The sequence below is a fragment of the Nomascus leucogenys genome, chromosome 20 (assembly GCF_006542625.1).
Source record: "Nomascus leucogenys isolate Asia chromosome 20, Asia_NLE_v1, whole genome shotgun sequence".
In the NCBI taxonomy this organism is placed as follows: Eukaryota; Metazoa; Chordata; class Mammalia; order Primates; family Hylobatidae; genus Nomascus; species Nomascus leucogenys.
The window spans coordinates 52,862,798-52,878,928 of record NC_044400.1 but is presented as its reverse complement, the minus strand read 5'-3'; the positions used below and the strand labels follow the sequence as shown (position 1 = coordinate 52,878,928).

The 16,131-nt window shown below is 37.2% G+C and overlaps 1 long non-coding RNA gene across 1 annotated transcript; it reads left to right on the top strand.

Moving 5' to 3' along the window:
* Nucleotides 1-2,449: 2,449 nt before the first annotated feature.
* Nucleotides 2,450-11,759, top strand: LOC115831917. The gene is made up of 3 exons (XR_004027411.1): nucleotides 2,450-2,565; nucleotides 4,910-4,912; nucleotides 11,678-11,759. It is a non-coding gene; the product is annotated as an uncharacterized LOC115831917 (long non-coding RNA).
* The last annotated feature ends 4,372 nt before the right edge of the window (nucleotides 11,760-16,131 follow it).

The following is a 16,131-nucleotide window of genomic DNA, read 5'->3' as shown; positions in this document are numbered from 1 at the left end:
CACAATGTCTCTATATCAGAAATACAGGAAGTATTTAGGTGGGTGATTACTCCTCATGGTCTCTTAAGGTGTTGCAGTCAAGCCATCAGCCTGGTTTACAGTGAAATCAAGACTACACTCAAGTTGAAGTATACGGGAATAACCCAGATAATTATGAATTTACTTCCAGACCACTACAATAAAGCAGTATCAATTAAGCATATGATAATCTAAATACAGCAAGTCAAACAAATGTAGTTTATTGTCAATGGCATTACGTCTAAAAAAAAGTATATACCTTGAATGTAAAATATCTTATTGTTAAAAATGTTAGCAATCATCGAAGTCTTCAGCCTGTCCTAAGCTTTTTGCTCTTGAAAGATCATGCCTTGATGTTTATGGCTTCTCACTTATCAGGATGGTGGTTGCTGAAGGTTGGGGTGGCTGTGGTAGTTTAATTTCTTAAACTCAACAAATGTGAAAGTTTGGCATCTATTAACTCTTCCTTTCCCAAAAGATTTATCTGTAGCATGTAATGCTGTTTGATACCATTTTACTGTCAGTACAACTTCTTCTAAAATTGTAGTCAATTGTATCAAACTCTGCTGTTGATTTATCAACAAAGTTTACATATTATTCTAAATAATTTGTTGTCATTTTAACAATATTCATGGCATCTTCATGTGGAGTAGATTCTATCTCGAGAAGTCACTTGCTTTGCTCATCCATAAGAAATAATTCCTCATCTGTTAAAGTTATATATTCTGTATATTTGACTCACATGAGTCATGTAATGGATATTCAGGCTCCACGTTTACATGAATTCTTTTGCTATTTCCACTATATCTGCAGTTCCTACCTCTAGTGAAGTTTGGAATCCTTCAAAGTCTATGACGGTTGGAATCAACTTCTTTTAATCTCCCTTAATATTAATATGTTGACTTTCTCCCATGAATCATGAATGTTCTTTATGGCATCTAGAATGGTGAATCCTTTTCAGAAGGTTTATCAAATTATATGGCTCAGATTTATTATAGGAATCATTATCTATGGCAGCCTTGTGAAATGTATTTCTCAAATAATAAGACTTGGAAGTCAAAATTACCACTTGATCCATGGACTGTAGAGTGGGTGTTGTGTCAGCCGGAATAAAAACAGCATTAATCACCTACACATCTTTATTAGAGCTGTTGGATAAACGGGTGCATTGCCAATGAGCAGTAACATTTTCCAGGTAAAGCAGTTCGATGTTATAGAGATGCTTATTTCCTTAAACCTCATGTACTAAACTCTGCTAACATCAAACTTTTCTTCTGCAGCTTCCTTACCTCTCTCAGCCTTCATAGAATTGAAGAAAGTTAGAACCTTTTCCTGAATTAAGCTCTGGCTTAAAGGAATGCTGTCGCTGGTTTGATCTTTTCACAAGAACTTTCTCCATATCAGAAATAAGGCAGTTTCACTTCCTTATCATTCATGAGTTCAATGGAGTAGCACTTTTAATTTCCTTAAAGAATCTATTATTTGTATTCGCAACGTTGCATTCACTGTTTGGCACAAGAGGCCTAGATTTCAGCCTATCTAGGCTCTAAACATGCTTTCCTCACTAATCTTAATCATTTTTAACTTTTTATTGAAGTGAGAGATGTGTGATTCTTCCTTTCACTTGAACACATAAAGGCCATTGTAGGGTTATTGACTGGTCTAATTGTTTTATTATTTTGTCTCAAGGAATAGGGAGGAGAGGGGAGGAGACAGGAGACCCACAAGTTGGTAGAGCAGTCTGAACACACACAATATTTACCAATTAAGTTCACCATCTTTTATGGGTGTGGATCATGGTACCCCGAAACAGTTACAATAGTAACATCCAAGATCCTTGATCATAGATCATCATAACAGATGCAAAAATAATGAAAAATGGAAAATATTATAGAACTACCAAAATGTGACACAGAGGCACAAAGTGAGCACATGCTGTTGGAAAAATAACGTCAATAGACTGGCTTAATGCAGGGTTGCCACAAACCTTCAATTTGTAAAAAAAATGCAATATCTGTAAAGTACAATAAAGTGAAGTGCAAAAAAATAAGGTAGGTCCAATTTTCAAACTCAGGAATGTGGTTCTTCATAGGTCTCAGTTCTTCTCTGACTGATTTAGAGAGACACAGAGAGATAGAGAAGCAGGCAGCTCAAGATAGGATTCACAGTCCAAATCCATCTCAGAAGTGATTGTATTCGTTTGCTCTCACACTGCTCATAAAGGCATACCCGAGACTGGGTAATTTATAGAGAAAACAGGCTTAGTGGACTCACAGTTCCACATGGCTGGGGAGGCCTCAGAACCATGGGAGATGGCAAAGGACAAGCAAAGGCACATCTTACATGGTGACAGGCAAGAGGGCTTGTGCAGGGGAACTCCCAATTATAAAAGCATCAGATCCCATAAGACTTATTCACTGCCGTGAGAACAGTGTGCGGGAAACTGCTCCCATGATTCAATTATCTCCACCTGACCCCTCCCTTGACTTGTGGGGATTATTAAAATTTGAGGTAAGATTTTGGTGGGGACACAGCCAAACCATATCAGTGACACACCAGATGTTTGTCATATGTCATTGGACATACAGATTAATTGTGGAACAATGTGGTAGAATGCTATGTAAGTGTTAATAACAGGAGTTAGAGATCATTGCTATTTATCTTGGAGGCTACAGAGAAAGTAAAGAGCAAAGTTATAATCAAAAGAGTAGTTCCTAGAATAATGAATAGATCCTAGAAATCTACTGAGCAGCATTGTGCCTGTGGCGAATAATAATAATGGTACTGTCATTAAAAAAACAGCACATGGATCAACAGACAAAAATAGAGGAACAGAAATAACCCACACATAAATAGTCAATTGATCTTTGACAAGAGTGTCATGAATAAACAAGGAAAAAAGATTATTCAATAAATTATGTTAAGAAAACTGGATATTCACATGCAAAATAATGAAATTGGATACTTAAACTGTATCCAAAAATTAATTCAAAATGAATAAATGTAATGTCTGAAACAGTAAAAGAAAACATGGGAAAAACATAGGGCAAAAGCTTCTTGACATTGCTTTTGACAATTACTTCTTAGATATGACACCCAAAGCACAGGCTGTGATGCAAAATTAGACACATGACGACATATTAGACTAAATATTTCCTGTACAACAGTGGAAACAACTAAAAAAATAAAATGGCAATAAATGGAATGGGAGAAGATATTGGAAAACTGTATATATGATAGAGGGTTAATATCCAAAATATATAAGCAACTCCTGCAACTCAATAGCAAAAACAAAACAAAACAAACTGATTTAAAAATGAGCAAAAGATCTTAACAGACATTTTTTTAAAGAAGACATACAGATGGTCAATTTATACAAAAAGGTGATCGACATCACTAGCTGTCAGAGAAATTCAAATCAGAAACATAATGAGGCCGGGCGCAGTGGCTAACGCTTGTAATCCCAGCACTTTGGGAGGCCGAGGCTGGTGGATCACGAGGTCAGGAGATCGAGACCATCCTGGCTAACACGGTGAAACGCCGTCTCTACTAATAATACAAAAAAATTTAGCCGGGCCTGGTGGCAGGCACCTGTAGTCCCAGCTACTCGGGAGGCTGAGGCAGGAGAATGGCATGAAACAGGGAGGCGGAGCTTGCAGTGAGCCGAGATCACGCCACTGCACTCCAGCCTGGGCAACAAAGCAAGACTCCCCGTCTCAAAAAAAAAAAAAAAAAAAAAAAGAGCTATCACTACAATGAGATTTAACAGTGGACATGTCAGGGAAATTCAAATCAAAAACACAATAAGCTATCACCACAATGAGATTTAATAGCTGAGTTGGCTATTATAAAAACGATGAAAGATGACAAGTTTTGGAAAGGATACGAAGGGAAGAGAATCTTGTATACCCTCAGGGGAATGTGAATTGGTATAGCCACTGAGAAAAGAGTATGAAGCATCCTCAAAAATTTAAAAATAGAACTACCGTATGATCCACTAATCCACTTTAGTATATATATGAAAAAGAAAATTGAAATCAAGTCAGGCACAGTCACTCACATTTGTAATCCTGGCACTTTGGGAGGCTGAGGTGGGAGGATTGCTTCAGCCCAGGAGTTTGAGATCAGCCCTGGCAATATAGTAAGATCCCATCTCTACAAACAAATTAAAAATTAGGTGGGTGTGGTGGCACACAGTTGTGGTTCCAGCTACTCGGGAGGCTGAGATGAGAGGATTGCTTGAACCTGGGAGGTCAAGGCGGTAGTGAGCCATGGTTGTGCCAACATACTCCAGCCTGGGCACCAAAGCAAAACGCTGTTTCAAAAAAATAAAGGGAAAATCAGGAACTCAAAGAGATATCTGCACTAACAAGTTCATTCCAGCATTATTTACGATAGCCAAGATATGAAAGCAACCTAAAATAAATATACATCAATGGATGAATAGATAAATGTGGCACATACAGGCAATATAATATTATTCAGCCCTATAAAAGGAGGACAATTTCACCATTTGTGACAACATGAATGAATCTGGAAGATATTATTCTAAAATAAGTAAGCCAGACATCGAAGGACAAATGTTACATGATCCTACTTACAAGAGGAATGTAAAATAATTCAACTCATAGAAGTAGAGAATAGAATGGTGAATGTCAAGGCTGAAGGGAAGGAACAATGGGAAGATATTAGCCAAAGGTTGCAAGGTTTCAATTACGCAACAAGAATAGAAATCTACTGAGCAGCCTTGTGCCTGTGGCTAATAATACTGTCTTGTATACTTACAAATTTAGAAGAGTGTATCTTAAGTTGTAAAAAGGTAAGAAGAAATTACTAACACCATTATTTTCTCTTCATTCTACAACATGACATCTTTATTCTCTAGGATAAGCTGGTTTACTTTCTCCCAATAGTAGCAGGCCTTCCCTTCTTTTAATCAATGAATTGTCCTAATGAAGAGCATACTTTAGCTGTGTCCATATACAGGCTGTCAATTACTGTTGCTTTCTCTCTCCTTTGAAGATGTTTCTATTATTATTAATATTAATGGATTAATGGGTACAAAAGATATAATGATCAGTAGACAAAAGATAGAATAGTACTAATTAAAACATATGAAAATGTTCAACTTCACTAGTAATATAAAATTTAAATGAAATTGAAAAACCACCTTTGCACTCAACTAAGCAACTAAAATAAAAGATAATATATAATCCATGGTACATGTGTGTGCATATGTATATATGTATGATGTATTTATTATAATCTACATCTGTATATCTAATACAGTAGCCACTAGTTATATATAGTTATTTAATTTTAAATTTAAATTAATTCAAATTTAAACATTCATTTCTTCAGCTGCACTAGCCACATTTAAAGGGCTAAAAAGCCACATGTGATTAGTCACTACCATATTGAATGTCACAGAAATATAGAACATTTCATTCATCATAGAAAGAAAATTTGTAATATACAGCACATCTGTGCAGGACGGAGAGAAAGAGTTTCCAAAAACCAAATTACATAAGGGTTTTTAAAACTTCTTTTTGGTTAAATGTAGTGTAAAGAAAAAGAAACTTTTAATAAAAGTAGGCTGTGCTTACATTTTAATAAAATAGAGCTCAGATATGGAAGAGTTCCTGGTCATACAAATAAAGAGGAACCTAATCTTTACAGGCAGGTCTTTGGTTTAAGCAGAAAATAAACACTTCTTTGACAATATTTCTCAATATCAAAATGTAAACTTAAGTTTAACTGCATAAAGAATGAATATTATGTAAAGTAAACATTCACATAATGAAGATAAACTTTTTATTTGTCCTTTTACAGTTTCTGGATCATTTACACACATGAAATATAAAACTTATGTTCAAAATGTTAGACCAAGATGCTATTATGAAAATTTCATTTGATCGACTTCATTTTTCTATAGCGTCATTTAATTTAATGAAGTGCCCATTTGGTGATAAACAGAAATTGTAAGCTTTCCTGATAGAATAACACATTATCAGTGCACCCTTATGTCAAAACCAACCTTATATTTTGTCAAGGTTGGTGTCTCACAGTTACTTCAATCTCATTTAAAATGTAATAATATATAACAATCTTACTTGTTACCATGTGAGATAAATTGAATACTTTCCATTTCAATTTCTTTGAAACTGTTTAAAAGCAAAACCAAAACAAGCAGTTCTGCTACTTTTAAAGTAGGAATATGCCTGATAGTTTTTAGACTAATACTGTGAAGAATCAAACACTACTGTTCTTTCCTGAACCAGATTGCATTTTATAGATCCACATGCTCTTCAACTACATTTGGATGTATTTATATATGAAGAAAAACACCTACACCCTTCCTTTATGCCTGTATGTGAAGTTTTGAGTAATATTGATGAAGGAGAAAAAACATGGCCAGGGTAAAAGAGGTAGAATAAGCTTTCCACGGATTACCTATGCCTCTCAAGGTGGCAGGAAACCTGTGCTCTTTTGCATCACTGAAATCTCACAAACTAGCCCAAAGCTCAGCATGTGGTGAGTCACCAAAACTATTTAAAAAATGATGTTGAATTAGGTCATGTCGTCTTGAGCAAAATGATCTATATGAGTCTCATTTTGCCTTTTCTATCAAAAAAAGAGATACTAATACTCAATTGTTTGGAAAATAAAATGTTGATTGGCACACATAATGGCTTTCAAATAGCTGGTACTTGATAAATTGAATTATCTGTGTTTTTATTTGAAATATTATTTCTAATTATCAAACAATATTTTTTGCAAAAACAAATACTGGGCATCAGCAAACTAGAGGTAATGACAATTATGGGGAAAAAGAGTCTTTCATATTGAAATTACATTAGATATGTAGACAAGTGGGGGCGATGCTAGGTTTGCTGGCCCTGTCACCATGTGCCTTCTCTTCTCTGTTGATGAAAAAAGTCAAACTCTGTAAAATATTTTAAGAGACTTGTGCTGAGCAAAATATGGGAAATATGACCTGTGAAACAGCCTCAGGAGGTCCTGAGAACACGTGCCCACCGTAGTCAGGTTACAGCTTGGTTTTATGTTTTAGGGAGACATAAGACAATGCATGTGAGTTATATATTTGTTTGGTCCAGAAAGGCTGGACAACTTGAAGCCAGGTGGCTTCCAGGTCATAGGTAAATTCAAAGATGTCCCGATTGGTGATTCAGTTAAGAGTTATTATCTAAAAACCTGAAAATAATAGAATTGAGTGTCTGAATTAAGCATTGTGAACATCACGGATCTTATTATGTAGATGAAGTCTCACAAGTGGCCAGCATTAGAAGCACTCAAGGGCAAATATTTCCTATTCAAACCTTTAAAAGATTCCAGAATCTAGAAAAACTAGTGAGTAAAAAAAACTCAACAAAATGCAAAACATTTCCTGTAGAAGAGATAGCTGTGCAGGGTAATTCTAAAATATGTAAGAGTGAATTCAGCACCTTCAACTAAAGTATCCAGGTTCTTGCATTGGGACTAAATAGGCAAGCAGCTTGACCTATGAGGATCAAGGAGAAGCAGCGGTGGGGGGATGATGGTCCACCTAGGATTGGCGTGGAACCAAGGGAACCCCCACCCACAGCCAGGGGAGGTGGTGAATGATTATGTGACCCTGCCTGGGAAGCCAGCCACACTTCTCCCATGGATCTTTGCAACCCAAGTATCACAAGATCCTCTTGTGAGCTCACACATCTAGGACCTGGGTCCTGATACATGGAGCTGTGTGGAATCTCAGCAGGGCAGCCACCCAGGCATGCAGGGAGTTTTACATATTCTGGCCCCCAGATCCCTGCCAAGGCAGAAAATCCATTTGTGTATATTCCTAGGAAGGGGGCCGAATCTAGGGAACCAAGCAGCATCATTCTGCCCCATTTCCATGATACCTCGTGGGTAGTAACCCACTGGCTTGGAATCTCAGCCAGCCAGTGGCAGCAGGCTGAAGTCCACCTGAGACGGGACCAACTTCCTTGGGGGAAGGGTGGCCACCATCTCTGTAGTTCAGGGTACTCAGCTGTTCCAGGCTGCTGGCTGTGGAGAGTGCAGATGGTCCACACCAGGAGGGGGCACCACAGCAGCACAGCTGCCTTGCTAGATCATGGCCAGACTGTTTCTTTAACCAGGGCCCCAAACCACTCCTCCTCACCACACGGGACCTTGGTTCTGGGACAAAGCTCTGATCTCTCCCTGGGAGGGAGCTCCTGAAGGGAGGGCAGCCACCATCTCCGAGAGTCCATAGACTCAGCCATTCCAGCCTGGCAGCTGTGGAGACTATAGACAGATGGGAAAAAAAGGATCCCTCCCAGTGCAACATGCCTGCTCTACCAAGAAGCAGCCAGATTGCTGCTTTGGGTGGGTCCCTGATCCCATCCTTTCTGAGTAGGTGAGATATCCCAGCTGGGGTTCCAGCCACCTCCTGCAGGTGCCTGTGGGCTGGTGGCAGGTTGGTGCCCCCCAGGATGGATATTCCAGAGTTGGGGAGCTGGCTGCCCTCTTTGTCGTTTTGTGGACTTCACTGGTGATACCACCAGGTGCAGGAGAGTCCAAGGTGACTGGGGACTGGAGCAGACTCCAGCAAACCACAGCAGACCTACAGTAGAATGGTCTGACTGTTAAAAGAAAAACAAACAAACAGAAAACAACAACAAGTACAACAAAAGACTCCCCAAAAACTCCACTCAAAGTTCAGAAACCTCAAAGATCAAAGGTAGATAAGCCCACAAAGATGAGAACAAATCAACGCAAAAACTCTGAAAACTCAAAAAGCCAGAATGTTTCTTACCCTCCAAATGACCAAAACACCTCTCCAGTAAGGGCACAGAACTGGGCTGAGGCAGAGATGGCTAAATTGATATAAATAGACTTCAGAAGGTGGGTAATAACGAGCTTCACTGAGCTAAGGGAGAATGTTGTAACCCAATGCAAAGAAGCTAAGAATCATGATAAAACAATATAGGAGCTAATAGCCAGAATAGTCAGTTTAGAGAAGAACATAACCAATCTGATGGAGTTGAAAAACGCAACATGAGAAATGCACAATGCAATCACAAGTATTAATAGCATAATAAACCACGTGAAGGAAATAATCTCAGAGCTTGAAGCCTATCTTTCTGAAGTAAGAATAGAGAAAAATAATGAAAAGGAATGAACAAAACCTCCAAGAATTATGGGATTATGTAAAGAGACTGAATGTATGACAGATGGGAATATCTGAAACAAATGAGCATAATGGAACCAAGATGGGGAACATACTTCAGGATATCATCTAGGAGAACTTCCCCATCCCAGCAAGACAGGCCAACATTCAAATTCAGAAAATCCAGAGAACCCCAGTAAGATACTCCATGAGAAGATCAACCCCAAGACATACATAATCATCAGATTCTCCAATATCAAAATGAGAGAAAAAAATGTTAAGGGCAGCCAGAGAGAAAGGCCAGGTCATCTACAAAGGGAAACCCATCAGACTAACAGTGAACCTCTCAGCAAAAATTCTAAAAGCCATAAGAGATTGGGGGCCAATATTGAACATTCTTAAAGAAAATAACTTCCAACTCAGAATTTCCTATCTGGCCAAACTAAGCTCCATAACTGAAGGAGAAATAAGATCGTTTTCAGACAAGCAAATGCTGAGGGAATTTGTCACCACCAGACGTGCCTGCCTTGCAAGAGCTCCTGAAGGAAGAATTAAATATGGAAAAGAAAAACTGTTACCAGCCACTACAAAAACACATAGTGTCTCCCTATTACTATTACTGTGTGGGAGTCTAAGTCTCTACCTAATGTGGATGACGGGTTGATGGGTGCAGCAAACCACCATGGCACATGTATACCTATGTAACAAACCTGCATGTTCTGCTCATATATCCCAGAACTTAAAGTATAACAAAAAAAATAATAAAATAGAACTCAAGATTAAGAAATTCACTCAAAACCATACAATTACATGTAAATTGGACCACCTGCTCCTGAATGACTCTTGGGAAAATAATGAAATTAAGGCAGAAATTAAGAAGTTCTTTGAAACTAATGAGAACAAAGAGACAATGTATCAGAATCTCTGTGATGCAGCTAAAGCAGTGTTAAGAAGGAAATAAATGCCTACATCAAAAAGCTAGAAAGATCTCAGGTGAACATTCAACTAAAAGAACTAGAGAAGCAAGAACAATCAAACTCCAAACGTAGCAGAAGACAAGAAATAACCAAGATCAGAGCCAAACTGAAGGAGATAGAGACCTGAAAAACCCTTCCAAAAAATCAGTGAATCCAGAAGCAAATTTTTTGAAAAAAAAAAAAAGGTAAAACAGACAGACAGCTAGTTAGACTAATGAAGAAAAAAAGAGAGAAGAATAAAATAAACACAATCAGCAATAATAAGGGGAATATTACCACTGACCCTATAGAAATACAAACAACCATCAGATAATACTATAAACACCTCTATGCATATAAACTAGAACATCTAGAATAAATGGATAAACTCCTGGACACACCACAGTCTCCCAAGATTGAACCAGAAAGAAATTGTTTCTCTGAATAGACTAATACTGTGTTCTGAAATTGAGGCAGTAATAAATAGCCTACCAACCAAAAAAAAGCCCTGGACTAGACAGATTCATAGCAGAATTCTATCAGGGGTACAAAGAAGAGCTGTACCATTTCTACTGAAACAATTCCAATAAATTGAAAAGGAGAGATTCCCTGCTTACTCATTCTATGATGCCAGCATCATTCTGATACCAAAACCTGGCAGAGATACAAAAACAACAAAAAAACTTCAGGCCGATATTCTTGATGAATATCAATGCAGAAATCCTCAATAAAATACTGGCAAACCGAATGCAGCAGCATATCAGAAAGCTTATTCATAACAATCAAGTGGGCTTTATCCCTGGGAAGCAAGGTTCGTTCAACATATGCAAATCAATAAATGTGATTTATCACATAAACAGAACTAAAGACAAAACCACATTATTATTTCAATAGACAGAGAAAAGGTCTTTGATAAAATTTGGCATCCCTTTACATTTAAAACTCTCAATAAACTAGGTATTGAAGGAACATACCTCAAAATAATAAGAGCTGTATATGACAAACCCACAGCCAGTATCATAATGAATGAGCAAAAGCTGGAAGCATTCCCATCGAAAACCAGCACAAGACAAGGATTCCCTCTCTCACCACTCTTATTCAACATAGTATTGGAAGTTCTGACTAAGGCAATCAGGCAAGAGAAAAAGGTAAAGGGTATCCAAATAGGAAGTGAGGAAGTAAAATTATCTTTGTTTGCAGATGACATGATTCTATATCTAGAAAACCCCATTGTCTCGGCCCAAAAGATTCTTAAGCTGATATGCAATTTCGTTAGTCTCAGAATATGAAATCAATGTGCAAAAAATTACTAGCATTCCTATACACCAACAGGCATGCCAAGAGCCAAATCATGAATGAACTTCCATTCACAGTTGCTACAAAAAGAATAAAATACCTAAGAATACAACTAACAAGATAAGTGAAGAACTTCTTCAAGGAGGACTACAAACCACTGCTCAAAGCAATCAGAGAGGATACTAACAAATGGAAAAATATTCCATGCTCATGAATAGAAAGCATCACTATCATGAAAATGGCCGTACAGCCCAAAGTAATTTATAGATTCAATTCTATTCCCAATAAACTACCACAGACATTATTCACATAATTAGAAAAAAACTATTTTAAAATTCATATGGAACCAAAATAGAATATGAATAGACAATACAATCCTAAGCAAAAAGAACAAAGTTGGAGGCATCATGCTACCTGACTTCAAATTATACTACAAGGATACAGTAACCAAAACAGCAGGTACTGGTACAAGAATAGTCACATAGACCAATGGAGCAGAATAGAGAACTCAGAAATGAGGCTGCACACCAACAACTATCTGATCTTTGACAAACCTGACGAAAACAAGCAATGGGGAAAGGATTCCCTATTTAATAAATTGTGCTGGGAGAACTGGCCAGCTAGATGCAGGAAATTGAAACTGGATTCCTTCCTTACCCTATATTCAAAAACTAACTCAAGATGGATTAAAGACTTAAATGTAAAACCCAAAACTGTAAAAACCCTAGAAATAGATCTAGACAATACTAGGCATGGGCAAAGATTTTATGATTGAAATGCCGAAAGCAATTGCAACAAAAGCCAAAATTGACAAATGGGATCTAATTAAACTAAAGAGCTTCTGCAAAGCAAAAGAAACTATCATCAGAGTGAACAGACAACCTACAGAATGGGAGAAAATTTTTGCAATCCATCCATCTGACAAAGGTCTAATATCCAGATTCTACACGAAACTTAAACTTACAAGCAAAAACAACTCTGTTAAAAAGTGGTGAAAGGATATGAAGAGACACTTCTAAAAAGAAGACTGGCTGGGTGTGGTGGCTCATGCCTGTAATCCCAACACTTTGGGAGGCCGAGGCGGGCAGATCATGAGGTCAAGAGATCAAGACCATCCTGGCCAACATGGTGAAACCCCATCTCTACTAAAAATACAAACCTTGGCTGGGCGTGGTGGTGCACACCTGTAGTCCCAGCCTACTGGGGAGGCTGAGGCAGGAGAATCATTTGAACCTGGGAGGCGGAGGTTGCAGTGAACCGAGATTGTGCCACTGCAGTCCAGCCTGGTGACAGAGCAAGACTCCATCTCAAAAAAAAAAAAAAAAAAAAAGAAGAAGAAGAAATATATGTGGCCAACAAACATAAGAAAAAAAATCTGAACATCACTGATTAGAGAAATGCAAATCAAAACCATAATGAGATACCATCTCATACCAGTCAGAATGGTTATTATAAAAAAGCCAAAAGACAGCAGATGCTGGAGTGGTTGTGTAGAAAATGGAACACTTTTACACTGTTGGTAGAAGTATAAATTAGTTCAACCATTGTGGAAGATAGTGGTAATTCCTCAAAGACCTAATACCATTTGACCCAGCAATCTCATTACTAAGTATACACCCAAAGAAATATAAATCATTCTATCATAAAGACACACGTACATGCATGTTCATTGTAGCCCTATTTCCAATAGCAAAGTCATGGAATCAATCTGAATGCTCATCAGTGATAGACTGGATAAAGAAAAGGTGGTACATATACAAAATGGAATATTATGAATCCATAAAAAGGAATGAGATTGTGTTCTTTGCAATTTTCAGTGACATGGATAGAGCTGGAAACCATTATTCTCAGCAAACTAATGCAGGAACAGAAAAGACAAACACCACGTGTCCTCACTTATAAGTAAGCTGAATGATGAGAACACATGGACACACGGGAGGGAAGAACAGACACTGGGCACCTGTGTGTCTCTTGAGGGAGCATCTCGAAGAATAGCTAATGAATGCTGGGCTTAATACTGGGTGATGGGTTAATCTGTGCAGTAAACCACCATGGCGCATGTTTACCCATGTAACAAATGTGCACATCCTGCACATGTACCCATGAACTTAAAATAAAAGATACAAATAAAAAAGGACAAAAAAAATAAAATATTTCAAATAAATATATTTTGAGGTAAATACTTTCATATCCTTCAGGGCCTGCTATCGTGTGATGCTCTACTAGAGTTATGATGGAATTTAGTATCTTATTGCTATGAAGAGTCTGTTTGTCAGTCTTAAGATCTTTGTTTTTATGTTAATTCTGGTCAGTTTTTCCTGAATTCCAAAGGAAGGGAGTATGAGGAAACGTGTCCAACTCCCACTTCTCACCATGGCCTGAATGAGTTTTCAGATTTCTTTGGAATGCCTTTGGCCAAGAGGAGAAGTCCATGCAGTCGGCTGGGTCTTAGAATTCTAATTTTGGTTTACATCTCTCACAGAAAACAAGAACTCCTGAGTAAATCTGAAGAGAATTTGAGAAATCCCATTTTTCATAAAGAAAGAAACTAAAGATGGATAGGTTCTAAGGTCTTCTGGTTCTTCAGACTTGGGCTCTGACTCCTGTTCCACAAATTACAATGTCTTATTTTGACAAAATTAATTCTAAGTTTTACTTTTTAAAATATCTCAAAATGAGGAAAACATTCCTAGTTATTTTATAAGACTATTGTGAGAAGTAAAGGAAATAATTATACATCATATTTATCTGGTGACTTGCTCATATTAAGTAATCAGTTAATTATTATAATGATGATTATTTCACATTAACAATTTCCATACCAAATCTGAACCTTGAAAAAGGCCTATGGTTTGAGATCAGCAAAGTTATTTTCAGGATACATTCAAAGAACTCTGTTTTAAACTTTGCCCTTTATAATAACAGCCTGGGCCACGTTTTTCAAGAGTTACTGTTCAAAACTGCTTTACTATCATTACTTCTTACATTAACACATTTTGGTGTCCAATCTAGTTTCGTACCATAGCCCCAAGATGTCTCAAATATGCATGGAATGTGTGTACTTTTCAACCTTACATTGTAAATTAATTGTTGAAACATGTAAATCATGCTTTCAAGTTTAAGAGCTTTATTCACTCTGCTATAAATAATCCTCAGAACTGTGTTTTGCATTTAGCTATTGTTAGGCTTTGAGTAGTCTTAGACTTCCTTCTGTAAATAAAAATCAAGGTTTCTTCAAGTCAGTGACCTTTAACAATAAAAAATCACTTTTACTATGGCAGGAAATTACTAAAGAAACATATTCCACACCAGGCAGTTGAGAAGATAAACAACTATAGTGTTCTTGGAAGTAAAGTTCCTTTGTGTCAAGCTATATAACACTTTCCAACAGATTTAAATAACATGCAGTCCCTATGTAAAAACAGAAATAGGCATAATATATTTTTTTGTTTCCTTCCAAATCAAGAATTTTTGCCTATCACAAAATTCATAGTTAATTTTAATTGCAAATTAGGAATTGACTATCAACCATGGGTTTCAGAAAAGTCTAATTGATAAGAATATCAGCTTTAGAATAATTTCTGGAGATGCCAATAATTCTTGCCCTATAATTCTTGGCAAGGTGTTCTATAATTGAACTATAAATTTACTCCCCTGTAAAATATGAAAAATAGCAACTAATTCAAGTAATTGTGGGATTAAATGAGGTAATACATGCACAATATTTAGCACATAAATTGAATAAATTACTGAAATAATTCTCATCTCTACCTAAAGTTATCATTATTTATCATCATTATCTTTTTTTATTAGCTAAGTATTGTTCTGGTGCTAAAGATCAAACATATTAGGTAGACTACTGTCCAAACCAAATATTTCTCTATTAATTCAATCTTTACCTATTTTCTACTCATAAAGTTTCTCTCTCCTCACTTTTACGACATTCTGCCTTGAATTTTGTATGGTTCCTTGTGTATCTACCTCTGTCCTGGAGACAGTAAGATTCTTGAGGATCATATTATCCTCGAAGAACTTTTAACTTTTTTTTTCAGGAAGTGCAGTGACACAATCACAGCTCATTGAAGCCTTGAACTCCTGGGCTCAGGTGATCCTCCCAACTAGCTAGGACGATACGCATATGCCATCATGCCTGGCTAATGAAAAAAAAAAGATTGTAGAGATTGGGGTCTCTCTATGTTGCCCAGGATGGTTTCAAACTCCTGGCCTCAAGCAATCCTTCTACCTCAGCCTCTCAAAGCACTGGGATTACAGGCATGAACTATGGCACTGGCTTCTATCCTCTAAGAACTTTACCCATACAGTGCTCCTTCCCCTGTAACAGGTCTAGCATAGCACCTTGTATATGTCATGGGCACAAATGCATTTAAAAAGGAGAGTTACAGAGGGCATGGAAACAAAAGGAGTGGAATGAAATAACATGAAATGAAAAGATGAAATGAAAACAGACTAAGTAAGGAAGTTCTCTGCTATAGAAAGAAAAAGATTCTAGTTCCTTCTCTTTCTCTTTTTTCCTTCCTTCCTTCCTTCCTCCCTTCTTTCCTTCCCTCCTTTCCTCCTTCCTTCCTCCTTTTTTCTTTCTTTCTTTCTCTTTCTTTCTTTCTTCTTTTTCTTCTTTCTTTCTTTCTTTCTTTTCTTTCTTTCCTTCTTTCTTTCTTTCTTCTTTCTTCCTTCCTTTCTCTCTCT